Below are 11,641 nucleotides of genomic sequence, written 5' to 3' on the forward strand. Positions count from 1 at the left end.
GTTGGTGCTTCGGCAGAGAAAATAATTACCCAACGTCGGGCTCGAACCCACGACCCTGAGATTAAGAGTCTCATGCTCTACCGACTGAGCTAGCCAGGTACCTCAATGGTGCTCTTGACTTGGTTTGAATATCGTACATCCCAGTTTCTGCAAAATATGGTGATCAGTGAGTGTTGTTGATGGATCCTGTGGTGCAATCTGTTAGCGTGTTGTACTTATACAGCAGTATAAAGCAATTAGATGACAAGGTTATGAGTTCAAGCCCCACCAGGAGCAAGTATTCTTCTTGCCTGTCTATTTCTTGTCCGGAAAATGATAATTTATTCAAGCCATTTAGGAGTACAATTCATTGGTAATAGGTATGTCATTCAGATGACAGGTCAGAGTGCAGGCAGAGATAGAATACAAATTCATAGCCTTCTGTATCACCAACTATGCAGGGAGGCAAGCCTGCTCAAAATTCCAAGCGGATGGTTGTTGGCGAAGTGAGTTGGTGCTTCGGCAGAGAAAATAATCACCTAACGTGGGGCTCGAACCCACGACCCTGAGATTAAGAGTCTCATGCTCTACCGACTGAGCTAGCCAGGTGCCTCAATAGTATTTTTGACTTGGTTTGAATATCGTACATCCCAGTTTCTGCAAAATATGGTGATCAGTGAGGGTTGTTGATGGATCCTGTGGTGCAATCTGTTAGCGTGTTGTACTTAAACAGCAGTATACAGCAATTAGATGACAAGGTTATGAGTTCAAGCCCCACTAGGAGCAAGTATTGTTCTTGAAGCCTCTGCCTGTCTATTTCTTGTCCGGAAAATGATAATTTATTCAAGCCATTTAGGAGTACAATTCATTGGTAATAGGTATGTCATTCAGATGACAGGTCAGAGTGCAGGCAGAGCTAGAATACAAATTCATAGCCTTCTGTATCACCAACTATGCAGAGTGGCAAGCCTGCTCGAAATTCCAAGCGGATGGTTGTTTGCGAAGTGAGTTGGTGCTTCGGCAGAGAAAATAATCACCTAACGTGGGGCTCACGACCCTGAGATTAAGAGTCTCATGCTCTACCGACTGAGCTAGCCAGGTACCTCAATGGTGATCTTGACTTGGTTTGAATATCGTACATCCCAGTTTCTGCAAAATATGGTGATCAGTGAGTGTTGTTGATGGATCCTGTGGTGCAATCTGTTACCGTGTTGTACTTATACAGCAGTATAAAGCAATTAGATGACAAGGTTATGAGTTCAAGCCCCACCAGGAGCAAGTATTCTTCTTGCCTGTCTATTTCTTGTCCGGAAAATGATAATTTATTCAAGCCATTTAGGAGTACAATTCATTGGTAATAGGTATGTCATTCAGATGACAGGTCAGAGTGCAGGCAGAGCTAGAATACAAATTCATAGCCTTCTGTATCACCAACAATGCAGAGTGGCAAGCCTGCTCGAAATTCCAAGCGGATGGTTGTTTGCGAAGTGAGTTGGTGCTTCGGCAGAGAAAATAATCACCTAACGTGGGGCTCGAACCCACGACCCTGAGATTAAGAGTCTCATGCTCTACCGACTGAGCTAGCCAGGTGCCTCAATAGTATTTTTGACTTGGTTTGAATATCGTACATCCCAGTTTCTGCAAAATATGGTGATCAGTGAGGGTTGTTGATGGATCCTGTGGTGCAATCTGTTAGCGTGTTGTACTTAAACAGCAGTATACAGCAATTAGATGACAAGGTTATGAGTTCAAGCCCCACTAGGAGCAAGTATTGTTCTTGAAGCCTCTGCCTGTCTATTTCTTGTCCGGAAAATGATAATTTATTCAAGCCATTTAGGAGTACAATTCATTGGTAATAGGTATGTCATTCAGATGACAGGTCAGAGTGCAGGCAGAGATAGAATACAAATTCATAGCCTTCTGTATCACCAACTATGCAGAGTGGCAAGCCTGCTCGAAATTCCAAGCGGATGGTTGTTTGCGAAGTGAGTTGGTGCTTCGGCAGAGAAAATAATCACCTAACGTGGGGCTCACGACCCTGAGATTAAGAGTCTCATGCTCTACCGACTGAGCTAGCCAGGTACCTCAATGGTGATCTTGACTTGGTTTGAATATCGTACATCCCAGTTTCTGCAAAATATGGTGATCAGTGAGTGTTGTTGATGGATCCTGTGGTGCAATCTGTTACCGTGTTGTACTTATACAGCAGTATAAAGCAATTAGATGACAAGGTTATGAGTTCAAGCCCCACCAGGAGCAAGTATTCTTCTTGCCTGTCTATTTCTTGTCCGGAAAATGATAATTTATTCAAGCCATTTAGGAGTACAATTCATTGGTAATAGGTATGTCATTCAGATGACAGGTCAGAGTGCAGGCAGAGCTAGAATACAAATTCATAGCCTTCTGTATCACCAACAATGCAGAGTGGCAAGCCTGCTCGAAATTCCAAGCGGATGGTTGTTTGCGAAGTGAGTTGGTGCTTCGGCAGAGAAAATAATCACCTAACGTGGGGCTCGAACCCACGACCCTGAGATTAAGAGTCTCATGCTCGACCGACTGAGCTAGCCAGGTGCCTCAATAGCATTTTTGACTTGGTATGAATATCGTACAGCCCAGTTTCTGCAAAATATGGTGATCAGTGAGGGTTGTTGATGTGGTGCAATCTGTTAGCGTGTTGTACTTATACAGCAGTATACAGCAATTAGATGACAAGGTTATGAGTTCAAGCCCCACCAGGAGCAAGTATTGTTCTTGAAGCCTCTGCCTGTCTATTTCTTGTCCGGAAAATGATCATTTATTCAAGCCATTTAGGAGTACAATTCATTGGTAATAGGTATGTCATTCAGATGACAGGTCAGAGTGCAGGCAGAGCTAGAATACAAATTCATAGCCTTCTGTATCACCAACTATGCAGAGTGGCAAGCCTGCTCGAAATTCCAAGCGGATGGTTGTTTGCGAAGTGAGTTGGTGCTTCGGCAGAGAAAATAATCACCTAACGTGGGGCTCGAACCCACGACCCTGAGATTAAGAGTCTCATGCTCTACCGACTGAGCTAGCCAGGTGCCTCAATAGTGTTTTTGACTTGGTACGAATATCGTACAGCCCAGTTTCTGCAAAATATGGTGATCAGTGAGTGTTGTTGATGGATCCTGTGGTGCAATCTGTTAGCGTGTTGTACTTATACAGCAGTATACAGCAATTAGATGACAAGGTTATGAGTTCAAGCCCCACTAGGAGCAAGTATTGTTCGTGAAGCCTCTGCCTGTCTATTTCTTGTCCGGAAAATGATAATTTATTAAAGCCATTTAGGAGTACAATTCATTGGTAATAGGTATGTCATTCAGATGACAGGTCAGAGTGCAGGCAGAGATAGAATACAAATTCATAGCCTTCTGTATCACCAGCTATGCAGGCTGGCAAGCCTCCTTGAAAATCCAAGCGGATGGCTGTTTGCGAAGTGAGTTGGTGCTTCGGCAGAGAAAATAATCACCAAACGTGGGGCTCGAACCCACGACCCTGAGATTAAGAGTCTCATGCTCTACTGACTGAGCTAGCCAGGTACCTCAATGGTGATCTTGACTTGGTTTGAAAATCGTACATCCCAGTTTCTGCAAAATATGGTGATCAGTGAGTGTTGTTGATGGATCCTGTGGTGCAATATGTTAGCGTGTTGTACTTATACAGCAGTATACAGCAATTAGATGACAAGGTTATGAGTTCAAGCCCCACTAGGAGCAAGTATTGTTCTTGAAGCCTCTGCCTGTCTATTTCTTGTCCGGAAAATTATAATTTATTCAAGCCATTTAGGAGTACAATTCATTGGTAATAGGTATGTCATTGAGATGACAGGTCAGAGTGCAGGCAGAGATAGAATACAAATTCATAGCCTTCTGTATCACCAACTATGCAGGGTGGCAAGCCTGTCGAAATTCCAAGCGGATGGTTGTTTGCGAAGTGAGTTGGTGCTTCGGCAGAGAAAATAATCACCTAACGTGGGGCTCGAACCCACGACCCTGAGATTAAGAGTCTCATGCTCTACCGACTGAGCTAGCCAGGTGCCTCAATAGCATTTTTGACTTGGTATGAATATCGTACATCCCAGTTTCTGCAAAATATGGTGATCAGTGAGGGTTGTTGATGGATCCTGTGGTGCAATCTGTTAGCGTGTTGTACTTATACAGCAGTATACAGCAATTAGATGACAAGGTTATGAGTTCAAGCCCCACCAGGAGCAAGTATTGTTCTTGAAGCCTCTGCCTGTCTATTTCTTGTCCGGAAAATGATCATTTATTCAAGCCATTTAGGAGTACAATTCATTGGTAATAGGTATGTCATTCAGATGACAGGTCAGAGTGCAGGCAGAGCTAGAATACAAATCCATAGCCTTCTGTATCACCAACTATGCAGAGTGGCAAGCCTGCTCGAAATTCCAAGCGGATGGTTGTTTGCGAAGTGAGTTGGTGCTTCGGCAGAGAAAATAATCACCTAACGTGGGGCTCACGACCCTGAGATTAAGAGTCTCATGCTCTACCGACTGAGCTAGCCAGGTACCTCAATGGTGATCTTGACTTGGTTTGAATATCGTACATCCCAGTTTCTGCAAAATATGGTGATCAGTGAGTGTTGTTGATGGATCCTGTGGTGCAATATGTTAGCGTGTTGTACTTATACAGCAGTATAAAGCAATTAGATGACAAGGTTATGAGTTCAAGCCCCACTAGGAGCAAGTATTGTTCTTGAAGCCTCTGCCTGTCTATTTCTTGTCCGGAAAATGATAATTTATTCAAGCCATTTAGGAGTACAATTCATTGGTAGTAGGTATGTCATTCAGATGACAGGTCAGAGTGCAGGCAGAGCTAGAATACAAATTCATAGCCTTCTGTATCACCAACCATGCAGAGTGGCAAGCCTGTTCGAAATTCCAAGCGGATGGTTGTTTGCGAAGTGAGTTGGTGCTTCGGCAGAGAAAATAATCACCTAACGTGGGGCTCGAACCCACGACCCTGAGATTAAGAGTCTCATGCTCTACCGACTGAGCTAGCCAGGTACCTCAATGGTGATTTTGACTTGGTTTGAATATCGTACATCCCAGTTTCTGCAAAATATGGTGATCAGTGAGTGTTGTTGATGGATCCTGTGGGGCAATCTGTTAGTGTGTTGTACTTATACAGCAATTAGATGACAAGGTTATGAGTTCAAGCCCCACCAGGAGCAAGTATTGTTCTTGAAGCCTCTTCCTGTCTATTTCTTGTCCGGAAAATGATAATTTATTCAAGCCATTTAGGAGTACAATTCATTGGTAATAGGTATGTCATTGAGATGACAGGTCAGAGTGCAGGCAGAGATAGAATACAAATTCATAGCCTTCTGTATCACCAACTATGCAGGGTGGCAAGCCTGTCGAAATTCCAAGCGGATGGTTGTTTGCGAAGTGAGTTGGTGCTTCGGCAGAGAAAATAATCACCTAACGTGGGGCTCGAACCCACGACCCTGAGATTAAGAGTCTCATGCTCTACCGACTGAGCTAGCCAGGTGCCTCAATAGTATTTTTGACTTGGTATGAATATCGTACAGCCCAGTTTCTGCAAAATATGGTGATCAGTGAGGGTTGTTGATGGATCCTGTGGTGCAATCTGTTAGCGTGTTGTACTTATACAGCAGTATACAGCAATTAGATGACAAGGTTATGAGTTCAAGCCCCACCAGGAGCAAGTATCGTTCTTGAAGCCTCTGCCTGTCTATTTCTTGTCCGGAAAATGATAATTTATTCAAGCCATTTAGGAGTACAATTCATTGGTAATAGGTATGTCATTCAGATGACAGGTCAGAGTGCAGGCAGAGCTAGAATACAAATTCATAGCCTTCTGTATCACCAACTATGCAGAGTGGCAAGCCTGCTCGAAATTCCAAGCGGATGGTTGTTTGCGAAGTGAGTTGGTGCTTCGGCAGAGAAAATAATCACCTAACGTGGGGCTCACGACCCTGAGATTAAGAGTCTCATGCTCTACCGACTGAGCTAGCCAGGTACCTGAATAGTATTTTTGACTTGGTACGAATATCGTACAGCCCAGTTTCTGCAAAATATGGTGATCAGTGAGTGTTGTTGATGGATCCTGTGGTGCAATCTGTTAGCGTGTTGTACTTATACAGCAGTATACAGCAATTAGATGACAAGGTTATGAGTTCAAGCCCCACCAGGAGCAAGTATTGTTCTTGAAGCCTCTTCCTGTCTATTTCTTGTCCGGAAAATGATAATTTATTCAAGCCATTTAGGAGTACAATTCATTGGTAATAGGTATGTCATTGAGATGACAGGTCAGAGTGCAGGCAGAGATAGAATACAAATTCATAGCCTTCTGTATCACCAACTATGCAGGGTGGCAAGCCTGTCGAAATTCCAAGCGGATGGTTGTTTGCGAAGTGAGTTGGTGCTTCGGCAGAGAAAATAATCACCTAACGTGGGGCTCAAACCCACGACCCTGAGATTAAGAGTCTCATGCTCTACCGACTGAGCTAGCCAGGTGCCTCAATAGTATTTTTGACTTGGTATGAATATCGTACAGCCCAGTTTCTGCAAAATATGGTGATCAGTGAGGGTTGTTGATGGATCCTGTGGTGCAATCTGTTAGCGTGTTGTACTTATACAGCAGTATACAGCAATTAGATGACAAGGTTATGAGTTCAAGCCCCACCAGGAGCAAGTATTGTTCTTGAAGCCTCTTCCTGTCTATTTCTTGTCCGGAAAATGATCATTTATTCAAGCCATTTAGGAGTACAATTCATTGGTAATAGGTATGTCATTCAGATGACAGGTCAGAGTGCAGGCAGAGCTAGAATACAAATCCATAGCCTTCTGTATCACCAACTATGCAGAGTGGCAAGCCTGCTCGAAATTCCAAGCGGATGGTTGTTTGCGAAGTGAGTTGGTGCTTCGGCAGAGAAAATAATCACCTAACGTGGGGCTCACGACCCTGAGATTAAGAGTCTCATGCTCTACCGACTGAGCTAGCCAGGTACCTCAATGGTGATCTTGACTTGGTTTGAATATCGTACATCCCAGTTTCTGCAAAATATGGTGATCAGTGAGTGTTGTTGATGGATCCTGTGGTGCAATCTGTTAGCGTGTTGTACTTATACAGCAGTATAAAGCAATTAGATGACAAGGTTATGAGTTCAAGCCCCACTAGGAGCAAGTATTGTTCTTGAAGCCTCTGCCTGTCTATTTCTTGTCCGGAAAATGATAATTTATTCAAGCCATTTAGGAGTACAATTCATTGGTAGTAGGTATGTCATTCAGATGACAGGTCAGAGTGCAGGCAGAGCTAGAATACAAATTCATAGCCTTCTGTATCACCAACCATGCAGAGTGGCAAGCCTGTTCGAAATTCCAAGCGGATGGTTGTTTGCGAAGTGAGTTGGTGCTTCGGCAGAGAAAATAATCACCTAACGTGGGGCTCGAACCCACGACCCTGAGATTAAGAGTCTCATGCTCTACCGACTGAGCTAGCCAGGTACCTCAATGGTGATTTTGACTTGGTTTGAATATCGTACATCCCAGTTTCTGCAAAATATGGTGATCAGTGAGTGTTGTTGATGGATCCTGTGGGGCAATCTGTTAGTGTGTTGTACTTATACAGCAGTATACAGCAATTAGATGACAAGGTTATGAGTTCAAGCCCCACCAGGAGCAAGTATCGTTCTTGAAGCCTCTGCCTGTCTATTTCTTGTCCGGAAAATGATAATTTATTCAAGCCATTTAGGAGTACAATTCATTGGTAATAGGTATGTCATTCAGATGACAGGTCAGAGTGCAGGCAGAGCTAGAATACAAATTCATAGCCTTCTGTATCACCAACTATGCAGAGTGGCAAGCCTGCTCGAAATTCCAAGCGGATGGTTGTTTGCGAAGTGAGTTGGTGCTTCGGCAGAGAAAATAATCACCTAACGTGGGGCTCACGACCCTGAGATTAAGAGTCTCATGCTCTACCGACTGAGCTAGCCAGGTACCTGAATAGTATTTTTGACTTGGTACGAATATCGTACAGCCCAGTTTCTGCAAAATATGGTGATCAGTGAGTGTTGTTGATGGATCCTGTGGTGCAATCTGTTAGCGTGTTGTACTTATACAGCAGTATACAGCAATTAGATGACAAGGTTATGAGTTCAAGCCCCACCAGGAGCAAGTATTCTTCTTGCCTGTCTATTTCTTGTCCGGAAAATGATAATTTATTCAAGCCATTTAGGAGTACAATTCATTGGTAATAGGTATGTCATTCAGATGACAGGTCAGAGTGCAGGCAGAGCTAGAATACAAATTCATAGCCTTCTGTATCACCAACTATGCAGGGTAGCAAGCCTGCTCGAAATTCCAAGCGGATGGTTGTTTGCGAAGTGAGTTGGTGCTTCAGCAGAGAAAATAGTCACCTAACTTGGGGCTCGAACCCACGACCTTGAGATTAAGAGTCTCATGCTCTACCGACTGAGCTAGCCAGGTACCTCAATAGTATTTTTGACTTGGTACGAATATCGTACAGCCCAGTTTCTGCAAAATATGGTGATCAGTGCGTGTTGTTGATGGATCCTGTGGTGCAATCTGTTAGCGTGTTGTACTTATACAGCAGTATAAAGCAATTAGATGACAAGGTTATGAGTTCAAGCCCAACCAGGAGCAAGTATTCTTCTTGCCTGTCTATTTCTTGTCCGGAAAATGATAATTTATTCAATCCATTTAGGAGTACAATTCATCGGTAATAGGTATGTCATTGAGATGACAGGTCAGAGTGCAGGCAGAGATAGAATACAAATTCATAGCCTTCTGTATCACCAGCTATGCAGGCTGGCAAGCCTGTTCGAAATTCCAAGCGGATGGCTGTTTGCAAAGTGAGTTGGTGCTTCGGCAGAGAAAATAATCACCTAACTTGGGGCTCGAACCCACGACCCTGAGATTAAGAGTCTCATGCTCTACCGACTGAGCTAGCCAGGTATCTCAATAGTATTTTTGACTTGGTACGAATATCGTACAGCCCAGTTTCTGCAAAATATGGTGATCAGTGCGTGTTGTTGATGGATCCTGTGGTGCAATCTGTTAGCGTGTTGTACTTATACAGCAGTATAAAGCAATTAGATGACAAGGTTATGAGTTCAAGCCCCACCAGGAGCAAGTATTCTTCTTGCCTGTCTATTTCTTGTCCGGAAAATTATAACTTATTCAAGCCATTTAGGAGTACAATTCATTGGTAATAGGTATGTCATTCAGATGACAGGTCAGAGTGCAGGCAGAGACAGAATACAAATTCATAGCCTTCTGTATCACCAGCTATGCAAGCTGGCAAGCCTGCTCGAAATTCCAAGCGGATGGTTGTTTGCGAAGTGAGTTGGTGCTTCGGCAGAGAAAATTGTCACCTAACTTGGGGCTCGAACCCACGACCCTGAGATTAGGAGTCTCATGCTCTACCGACTGAGCTAGCCAGGTATCTCAATAGTATTTTTGACTTGGTACGAATATCGTACAGCCCAGTTTCTGCAAAATATGGTGATCAGTGCGTGTTGTTGATGGATCCTGTGGTGCAATCTGTTAGCGTGTTGTACTTATACAGCAGTATACAGCAATTAGATGCGAAGGTTATGAGTTCAATGCCCACCAGGAGCAAGTATTCTTCTTGAAGCCTCTGCCTGTCTATTTCTTGTCCGGAAAATTATAATTTATTCAATCCATTTAGGAGTACAATTCATTGGTAATAGGTATGTCATTGAGATGACAGGTCAGAGTGCAGGCAGAGGTAGAATACAAATTCATAGCCTTCTGTATCACCAACTATGCAGGGTAGCAAGCCTGCTCGAAATTCCAAGCGGATGGCTGTTTGCGAATGAGTTGGTGCTTCGGCAGAGAAAATAGTCACCTAACGTGGGGCTCGAACCCATGACCCTGAGATTAAGAGTCTCATGCTCTACCGACAGAGCTAGCCAGGTACCCCAATGGTGATTTTGAGTTGGTTCGAATATCGTACATCCCAGTTTCTGCAAAATATGGTGATCAGTGCGTGTTTTTGATGGCTCCTGTGGTGCAATCTGTTAGCGTGTTGTACTTATACAGCAGTATACAGCAATTAGATGCGAAGGTTATGAGTTCAAGCCCCACCAGGAGCAAGTATTGTTCTTGAAGCCGCTGCCTGTCTATTTCTTGTCCGGAAAATGATAATTTTTCAATCCATTTAGGAGTACAATTCATTGGTAATAGGTATGTCATTCAGATAACAGGTCAGAGTGCAGGCAGAGCTAGAATACAAATTCATAGCCTTCTGTATCACCAACTATGCAGGGTAGCAAGCCTGCTCGAAATTCCAAGCGGATGGTTGTTTGCGAAGTGAGTTGGTGCTTCAGCAGAGAAAATAGTCACCTAACTTGGGGCTCGAACCCACGACCTTGAGATTAAGAGTCTCATGCTCTACCGACTGAGCTAGCCAGGTACCTCAATAGTATTTTTGACTTGGTACGAATATCGTACAGCCCAGTTTCTGCAAAATATGGTGATCAGTGCGTGTTGTTGATGGATCCTGTGGTGCAATCTGTTAGCGTGTTGTACTTATACAGCAGTATAAAGCAATTAGATGACAAGGTTATGAGTTCAAGCCCCACCAGGAGCAAGTATTGTTCTTGAAGCCGCTGCCTGTCTATTTCTTGTCCGGAAAATGATAATTTTTCAATCCATTTAGGAGTACAATTCATTGGTAATAGGTATGTCATTCAGATAACAGGTCAGAGTGCAGGCAGAGCTAGAATACAAATTCATAGCCTTCTGTATCACCAACTATGCAGGGTAGCAAGCCTGCTCGAAATTCCAAGCGGATGGTTGTTTGCGAAGTGAGTTGGTGCTTCAGCAGAGAAAATAGTCACCTAACTTTGGGCTCGAACCCACGACCTTGAGATTAAGAGTCTCATGCTCTACCGACTGAGCTAGCCAGGTACCTCAATAGTATTTTTGACTTGGTACGAATATCGTACAGCCCAGTTTCTGCAAAATATGGTGATCAGTGCGTGTTGTTGATGGATCCTGTGGTGCAATCTGTTAGCGTGTTGTACTTATACAGCAGTATACAGCAATTAGATGCGAATGTTATGAGTTCAAGGCCCACCAGGAGCAAGTATTCTTCTTGAACCCTCTGCCTGTCTATTTCTTGTCCGGAAAATGATAATTTATTCAATCCATTTAGGAGTACAATTCATTGGTAATAGGTATGTCATTGAGATGACAGGTCAGAGTGCAGGCAGAGATAGAATACAAATTCATAGCCTTCTGTATCACCAGCTATGCAGGGTGGCAAGCCTGCTTGAAATTCCAAGCGGATGGTTGTTTGCGAAGTGAGTTGGTGCTTCGGCAGAGAAAATAATCACCAAACGTGGGGCTCGAACCCACGACCCTGAGATTAAGAGTCTCATGCTCTACCGACTGAGCTAGCCAGGTGCCTCAATGGTGATTTTGAGTTGGTTCGAATATCGTACATCCCAGTTTCTGCAAAATATGGTGATCAGTGAGGGTTGTTGATGGATCCTGTGGTGCAATCTGTTAGCGTGTTGTACTTAAACAGCAATATACAGCAATTAGATGACAAGGTTATGAGTTCAAGCCCCAACAGGAGCAAGTATTCTTCTTGCCTGTCTATTT

The 11,641-nt window shown here is 43.6% G+C and overlaps 16 non-coding genes across 16 annotated transcripts; all 16 read right to left on the reverse strand.

Annotated features, from left to right (window-relative positions):
* Positions 1-26: 26 nt before the first annotated feature.
* On the reverse strand, positions 27-99 carry trnak-cuu. The gene has a single exon. It is a non-coding gene; the product is annotated as a tRNA-Lys (tRNA).
* Positions 100-515: 416 nt separating this feature from the next.
* On the reverse strand, positions 516-588 carry trnak-cuu. Its single transcript has one exon. It is a non-coding gene; the product is annotated as a tRNA-Lys (tRNA).
* Positions 589-1,496: 908 nt separating this feature from the next.
* trnak-cuu lies at positions 1,497-1,569 on the reverse strand. The gene has a single exon. It is a non-coding gene; the product is annotated as a tRNA-Lys (tRNA).
* Positions 1,570-2,477: 908 nt separating this feature from the next.
* On the reverse strand, positions 2,478-2,550 carry trnak-cuu. The gene has a single exon. It is a non-coding gene; the product is annotated as a tRNA-Lys (tRNA).
* A 418-nt stretch (positions 2,551-2,968) lies between these two features.
* trnak-cuu lies at positions 2,969-3,041 on the reverse strand. Its single transcript has one exon. It is a non-coding gene; the product is annotated as a tRNA-Lys (tRNA).
* A 425-nt stretch (positions 3,042-3,466) lies between these two features.
* Positions 3,467-3,539, reverse strand: trnak-cuu. Its single transcript has one exon. It is a non-coding gene; the product is annotated as a tRNA-Lys (tRNA).
* A 424-nt stretch (positions 3,540-3,963) lies between these two features.
* On the reverse strand, positions 3,964-4,036 carry trnak-cuu. The gene has a single exon. It is a non-coding gene; the product is annotated as a tRNA-Lys (tRNA).
* A 917-nt stretch (positions 4,037-4,953) lies between these two features.
* trnak-cuu lies at positions 4,954-5,026 on the reverse strand. Its single transcript has one exon. It is a non-coding gene; the product is annotated as a tRNA-Lys (tRNA).
* A 414-nt stretch (positions 5,027-5,440) lies between these two features.
* trnak-cuu lies at positions 5,441-5,513 on the reverse strand. Its single transcript has one exon. It is a non-coding gene; the product is annotated as a tRNA-Lys (tRNA).
* A 916-nt stretch (positions 5,514-6,429) lies between these two features.
* Positions 6,430-6,502, reverse strand: trnak-cuu. The gene has a single exon. It is a non-coding gene; the product is annotated as a tRNA-Lys (tRNA).
* A 917-nt stretch (positions 6,503-7,419) lies between these two features.
* On the reverse strand, positions 7,420-7,492 carry trnak-cuu. The gene has a single exon. It is a non-coding gene; the product is annotated as a tRNA-Lys (tRNA).
* Positions 7,493-8,400: 908 nt separating this feature from the next.
* On the reverse strand, positions 8,401-8,473 carry trnak-cuu. The gene has a single exon. It is a non-coding gene; the product is annotated as a tRNA-Lys (tRNA).
* Positions 8,474-8,889: 416 nt separating this feature from the next.
* Positions 8,890-8,962, reverse strand: trnak-cuu. Its single transcript has one exon. It is a non-coding gene; the product is annotated as a tRNA-Lys (tRNA).
* Positions 8,963-9,378: 416 nt separating this feature from the next.
* On the reverse strand, positions 9,379-9,451 carry trnar-ccu. The gene has a single exon. It is a non-coding gene; the product is annotated as a tRNA-Arg (tRNA).
* Positions 9,452-10,372: 921 nt separating this feature from the next.
* trnak-cuu lies at positions 10,373-10,445 on the reverse strand. Its single transcript has one exon. It is a non-coding gene; the product is annotated as a tRNA-Lys (tRNA).
* A 922-nt stretch (positions 10,446-11,367) lies between these two features.
* trnak-cuu lies at positions 11,368-11,440 on the reverse strand. The gene has a single exon. It is a non-coding gene; the product is annotated as a tRNA-Lys (tRNA).
* Positions 11,441-11,641: the final 201 nt, after the last annotated feature.

Source organism: Oncorhynchus mykiss, unplaced genomic scaffold (assembly GCF_013265735.2).
Source record: "Oncorhynchus mykiss isolate Arlee unplaced genomic scaffold, USDA_OmykA_1.1 un_scaffold_218, whole genome shotgun sequence".
Lineage (NCBI taxonomy): Eukaryota > Metazoa > Chordata > Actinopteri > Salmoniformes > Salmonidae > Oncorhynchus > Oncorhynchus mykiss.